Here is a 6,995-nt window from a genome sequence, read left to right as displayed (position 1 = left end):
TGGATACTAAATTACCATGTTATGTGTTCATCATGAAACGGATATTGTTTTATTCACCAACCTATAAAGTTGGGTATGCACAGACGCATTCCACCATCAAACAGAACTGGTATAGACACTACTGATTGAGAGTCTGCCTAAGATCAGGCTTAAGCAGGCCCAGGAGCACAAGTAATTTGCATGTGGAAGTGACCCAAATTTCCATAATTCTCATTCCTGTTACACTACCTTCTCTCTTCTGGCCGGTACCTGTGGTCTCACAGACAGTTCTCTACAATCAGCTGACAGAGAGAGACAATTCAGGCTCTGTTCACAGATAATTTGCATGTTATGCAGACGCCATGTGAAAATAAACAGCTGCAGCAATTACAAAGACTAAGATGCAGAGAAAACCTCCCAGTGAGCAGAATTTTGATAAGTATATATTATGGTTCACTCTGCGTGGAAGAAAAAATTACCAGACTTGAGATTATATACTGATTCCTAGGATGTGGCCATTGGTTTGGCTGGTTGGTCAGAGACTGGAAGGAACATTATTGGAAAATTGGTGATAAGGAGGTCTCAGAAAGAGGTATGTGGGTTGACCTTTTTTTATTTTTCATGTTTTATATATTTATTCAGAAAGTCTTTCAACTATGGAAATATGCATTTTTAGCACTATGAAATCTTATGTTCTGAAATCCCTTCTCCATGTAATTCTGTTTATTACAACGTTATAATCCTAGAGAAATTCTCTTATGTGAAGTTTTTAATACATTCAGATACTTTTCATGATGTCTGATGTGATCAGTAATAACGGTTGCAATGAAATATTTAGCTATGTTCATAATTCTCATAATCTAAAAACAACAGGAATTTATCTTATGTACAGGCAGCTATGAATTTATCAAGTAGTAACAGTCAATCAGAAAGGAACTGATCACCTTTTCTTTGATCAATTAGTATGTCCAGCTGAGAACCTGGATAGGACTTCACAAGATGGGTAGCATCATAAGCCTTCCATTTACTTTGATCTGTTCCCAAATATCCACTAAAGGCTTTTTTACCCCAAGGGCAAAAAGATCACTGGGTGGCAAATTGGAGCAAATGTTGGCAGAGATTTGTACTTTCTAGGATTCTTCAAAGCACAAAGTTCCCCATGGAGTGTCCAAAAATAGACATCCTTTGGATATCCACTGGAAAATGGCATTTATGATTTGGAGAAGCTCCTCAGTTACATAAAAGTACATTCTGCAGTTAGTTTTCCAAAGATCTTCAGTGGCACCCACAAAAAAACACAGCACTGGTGTCAAAGTCCCAGCTCTCATTTTCTCCTTTAATATTGCAACCACAAGGGCTGGTATCTTGAACAATGACAACAACCATGTTCTGAGGTATCTTGATGATAACCAGACTTTGACATAAAATTTTGTTTGGTGCAAGTTAAACCAGACAGCCAATATAGTGCAGGGCATTTTCCACTTTCTGCCTTTGGTGGTAGATAACAAAGTTCATTTTGCATTCAGCTCAACACTGTCATATTCAAAAAATGTCTGCAATTCTTTTGATGCTGTTCTCCTGACCAATTGCTACTTGCTTTTTTGTCTGCACCAAGGGATAGATGATTCTTGGTGATTGATGGCAGTGGGGGGAGAAGAAGCAGCTGGAACCAGATCTTTTTGAATGGGCAAAATGTGAAAATATTTGAGTCCCATGTAAATGCTCAACAAAGGGTTCCCTTATCAGAGGAGGATGATTCTAACAATATAGTGGATATGATGACCCATTCTATGGATAGCAGTCAATGTTTTCCCCTGCCACCCATCATCACTCAATGGGCTCATGGATGCAGTGGCCATGTTGGCAGGGATGGAAGATATCATGGGCCCAACAACATGGATTTATGCTCAAAAAGGCCAATATGCTTATGGCTACTGCTGAGTGACCATTTACCAGCCATAGAGGCCAACACGGATTCTCTTATATGGCATCATTTCCCAGGGTGTTAAGCCAGCAAGCTGGTGGCAACTTGATTCCATTAGACTCCATCACAGCAGAGGTAGTGTTTCATTCTTTTCTTTTTTTTAATTTTTTAATGTTTTTTTTTTAAATTTATTTTGAGAGAAATATTGTGTGTGAGTGGGGGAGGGGTAGAGATGAGGGAGAGAGAGAATCCCAAGCAGGTTTGTGCTGTCAGCACAGAACCTGATGCAGGGTTGCATCTCATGAGCTAAGATTATGACCTGATCCAAGATCAAGAGTCAGATGCTTAACCACCTCAGCCACCCAGGTGCCCCAAGGTAGTGTTTCATTCTTATTGAAATATACACATACTCTAGATACATCTTTTCATTCCCTGTATGTAATGCTTTTGCCAAAATTACCTTCTGGAAACTTAATGAATGCCTTGCTCACCATTATGCTATTCCAACAACATTGCTTCTGATCAAGGAACTCATCGTGTCACAGGAAATGAAATGTATCAATGATTCCATGTTCATGAAATTCATAATCATACCATGTTTTCCACCATCCTGAATCAGTTGCCATGACAGAACAGTGGAATGGCCTCTTTAAGACTTAGTTACAGTGCCAGGTAGATGACAGTACTTTGTGAGACTAAGGCAATGTTATAAATAAAGGGCATATATACTCTGAATCAACATTCAGTATGTTGCTGTTTTTCCTACAGCCAAGTTTCATGGGTCCAAGAAGCAAGGTGTAGCAGTGGGAGTGGCACCAGTCACTCTTACCTCTAGCAATCCACAGTGCAGAAGCTTTTTATCTTGATGAGGTCCCAATAGTTCATTTTTGCTTTTAATTCCCTTGCCTTTGGAAACCTGCTGAGCAAGAAATTGCTGTGTGCTCTTTAACTTCTTGGTGAGGTCAAAGATGTTGTTGCCTGTTTTCTCCTCTATAGTTTTTGTGGTTTCCTGTCTCACATTTAGGTCTTTCATCCATTTTGAGTTAATTTTGATGTATAGTGTAAGAAAGTGCTCCAGTTTTATTCTTCTGCATGTAGCTGTCCAGTTCTCCCAGCACCATTTGCTAAAGAGACTCTCTGTTTTCCATTGGATACTCTTTCCTTCTTTGTCAAAGATTAGTTGACCATACACTTGTGGGTCTAGTTCTGGGTTCCCTATTTTATTCCATTGATCTATGTGTCTGTTTTTGTGCCAATACCATACTATCTTGAGGATTACAGCTTTGTAGTAGAGGATAATTCTGGGATTGTGATCCCTCCTGCTTTGGTTTTCTTTTTCAACATCACTTTGGCTACTCAGGGTCTTTTGTGATTCCATACAAATTTTAGAATTGTTTTATATGGCTCTGTGAAGAATGCTGGTGTTAGTTTGATAGGTATTGCATTGAATATGTATATTGCTTTGGGTAGTATGGGCATTTTAACAATATTTGCTCTTCCTATCTAAGAGCATGAAATGTTTTTCCATTTCTTTGTGACTTATTCCAGTTCTTTCAAAAGCCTTCTATATTTTTCAGTGTATACATTTTTCACCTCTTTGATTAGATTTATTCCTAGGTATTTTATTGTTTTTGGTGCAATTGTAAATGGGATCGGTTCCTTGATTTCTCATTCTGTTGCTTCATTATTGGTTTATAGGAATGCAACCGATTTCTGTGCATTGATTTTATACCCTGCAACTTTGCTGAATTCATGAATCAGTTCTAGCAGTTGTTTGGTGTAATCTTTTGGGTTTTCCATATAGAGTACCATGTCATCTGCAGAGTGAAATTTGACCTCTTCCCGACCGATTTGGATGCCTTATAGTTCTTTGTGTTGCCTGATTACTGAGACTTCCAATACTATGTTGAATAACAGTGGCAAGAGTGGACATCCCTGTCTTGTTCCTGACCTTAGGGGGGAAACTCTCAGTTTTTCCCCATTGAGGATGATATTAGCAGTGGGTCTTTCATATATAGCTTTCATGGTCTTGAAGCATGATCCCTCTATCCCTACTTTCTTGAGGGTTTTTATCAAGAACAGTTGCTGTATTTTGTCAAATGTTTTCTCTGCATCTATGGAGAGGATTTTGTGCTTCTTGTCCTTTCTTTTATTGATGTGATGTACCACATTGATTGTTTTGTGGATGTTGAACCAGCCCTGCATCCCAGGTATAAATCCCATTTGGTCGTGGTGAATATATGTATATTTTTTGATGTATTGTTGGAACCAGTTGGCTGATACCTTGCTGAGGATTTTTGCATCCATGTTCATCAGGGAAATTGGACTATAGTTCTTTTTAGTGGGATCTTTGTCTGGTTTTGGAATCAAGGTAATGCTGGCCTCATAGGATGAGTTTGGAAGTTTTCCTTCCATTTCTTTTTTTTTTTTTTTTTTTGAACAGCTTCAAGAGAATAGGTGTTAACTCTTCCTTAAATGTTTGGAAGAATTCCCCTGGAAAGCCATATGACCCTGGACTCTAGTTTTTTTGAGAGACTTTTGATTACTAATTTGATTTCTTTACCAGTTATGGGTCTGTTCAAATTTTCTATTTCTTCCTTTTTCAGTGCTGGCAGTATGTATGTTTCTAGGAATTTGTCCATTTCTTCCAGATTGACCATTTTATTGGCGTATAACTGCTCATAATATTCTTTATTATTGTTTGTATTTCTGCTGTGTTGGTTGTGATCTCTCTTCTTTCATTCTTGATTTTATTTATTTGGATACTTTCCTTTTTATTTTTGATCAAACTAGCTAGGGGCTTATCGATTTTGTTAACTCTTTCAAAGAACCAGCTCCTGGTTTCTTTGATCTGTTCTACTGTTAGTTTTGTTTTGTTTTGTTTTGTTTTGTTTTTTGGTTTTGATAACATTGATTTCTGCTCTAATCTTTATTATCTCCTGTCTTCTGCTGGTTTTGGGTTTTATTTGCTGTTCTTTTCCAGTTCTTTAAGCTGTAAGGTTAGGTTGTGTATCTGAGACCTTTCTTCTTTCTTTAGGAAGGCCTGGATTGCCATATACTTCCCTTTTGTGACCCCCTTTGTTGTGTCCCAGAGGTTTTGGGCTGTCGTGTTATCATTCTCATTGGCTTACATGTACTTTTTAATTTCCTCTTTAACTTCTTGGTGAGCCCATTAATTCTTTGGCAGGATGTTCTTTAGTCTCCAATATTTGTTATCTTTATAAATTTTTTTCTTGTGGTTGATTTGGAGTTTCATAGAATTCTGGTCTGAAACTATGCTGAGTATGATCTTAATCTTTTTGTATTGTTGCGGGCTGATTTGTGTCCCAGTATGTGATCTATTCTGGAGAACATTCCATGTGCTTGGGAGAAGAATGTATATTCTGCTGCTTTAGGATGATATGTCTGAATATATCTGTTATGTCCATCCAGCCCAGTGTGTCATTCAAAGCCATTGTTACCTTGTTGATTTCCTGTTTAGATGATCAGTACATTGTTGTAAGTGGGGTATTCAAGTTCCCTACCATTGTGGTATTATTACCAATGAGTTTCTTTATGTTTGTGATTGATTTATATATTTGGGTTCTTTCATGTTTGGGGCATAAATGTTTATGATTGCTAGGTCTTCTTGGTGGATAGACCCTTTAACAATGATATAATGCCCTTATTCATCTCTGGTTGTAGCCTTTATTTTAAAGTCTAGATTGTCTGATATAAATATGGCTACTTTGGCTTTCTTTTGTCGACCGTTAGTATGATGGATGGTTTTCCATTTCCATATTTTCAATCTGAAGGTGTCCTTAGGTCTAAAATGGATCTCTTGTAAACAGCATATAGATGGTACCATTTTGTTACCTTATGTATTTTGATTGGAGCATTGATCCATTGATGTTTAGAGTAAGTATTGAAAGATATGAATTTATTGCTATTGTGTTGTCTGTAGAGTGGAGTTTCTGGTAATGTTCTCTGGTCCTTTGTAGTCTTTGCTGCTTTTGGTCTTTTTTTTTTTTTTGTCTTTTCTTCCCTCAGAGAGTCCCCCTTAAAATCTCTTGCAGGGCTGGTTTAGTGGTCACAAAGTCGTTTAATTTTTGTTTGGGAATTTTTTTTTTGGGGGGGGGATTTAACTTCATCTTTTATTTTTTAAAATTTACATCCAAATTACTTAGCATATAGTGCAACAATTGTTTCAGTAGATTCCTTAATATCCCTTACCCATTTAGCCCATCTCCCCTACCACAACCACTCCAGCAACCCTCACTTTGTTCTCCATATTTATGAGTCTCTTTGTTTTGTCCCCCCTCTGTTTTTATATTATTTTTGTTTCCCTTCCCTTATGTTCATCTGTTTTGTCTCTTAAAGTCCTCATATGGGTGAAGTCATATGATTTTTGTCTTTCTCTGACTGACTAATTTCACTTAGCATAATACCCTCCAGTTCCATCCACGTAGTTGCAAATGGCAAGATTTCATTCTTTTTGATTGCTGAGTAATACTCCATTGTATATGTATACCACATTTTCTTTATCCATTCATCCATTGATGGACATTTGGGCTCTTTCCATACTTTGGCTATTGTTGATAGTACTGCTAAAAACATAGGGGTGCATGTGTCCCTTTGAAACACACACCTTCATTCCTTGGATAAATGCCTAGTAGTGCAATTGCTGGGTCGTAGGGTAGTTCTATTTTTAGTTATTTGAGGAACCTCCATACTGTTTTCCAGAGTGGCTGCACCAGCTTGCATTGCCACTAACAATGCAAAAGAGTTCCCTTTCCCCGCATCCTCACCAACATCTGTTGTTGCCTGAGGTGTTAATGTTAGCCATGCTGGCAGGTGTAAGTTTGTATCTCATTGTGGTTTTGATTTGTATTTCCCTGATGATGAGTGATGTGGAGCATTTTTTCATGTGTTGGTTGGCCCTCTGGATGTCTTCTTTGGACAAGTGTCTACTCATGTCTTTTGCCCATTTCTTCACTGGATTGTTTTTTTGGGTGTTGAGTTTGATAAGTTCTTTATAGATTTTGATACTAACCCTTTATCTGATATGTCATTTGCAAATATCTTCTCCCATTCTGTCAGTTGCCTTTTAGTT

The 6,995-nt window shown here is 37.7% G+C and overlaps 1 pseudogene; it reads right to left on the bottom strand.

The window, feature by feature from the left end:
• Positions 1-713: 713 nt before the first annotated feature.
• LOC106967814 (S-formylglutathione hydrolase-like) lies at positions 714-2,512 on the bottom strand (annotated as a pseudogene).
• Between the last annotated feature and the right edge of the window lie 4,483 nt (positions 2,513-6,995).

Source organism: Acinonyx jubatus, chromosome B3, assembly GCF_027475565.1.
Source record: "Acinonyx jubatus isolate Ajub_Pintada_27869175 chromosome B3, VMU_Ajub_asm_v1.0, whole genome shotgun sequence".
Classification (NCBI taxonomy): domain Eukaryota; kingdom Metazoa; phylum Chordata; class Mammalia; order Carnivora; family Felidae; genus Acinonyx; species Acinonyx jubatus.
The sequence above is the reverse complement of the archived record's forward strand: the minus strand, read 5'-3'. Positions and strand labels throughout refer to the sequence as shown.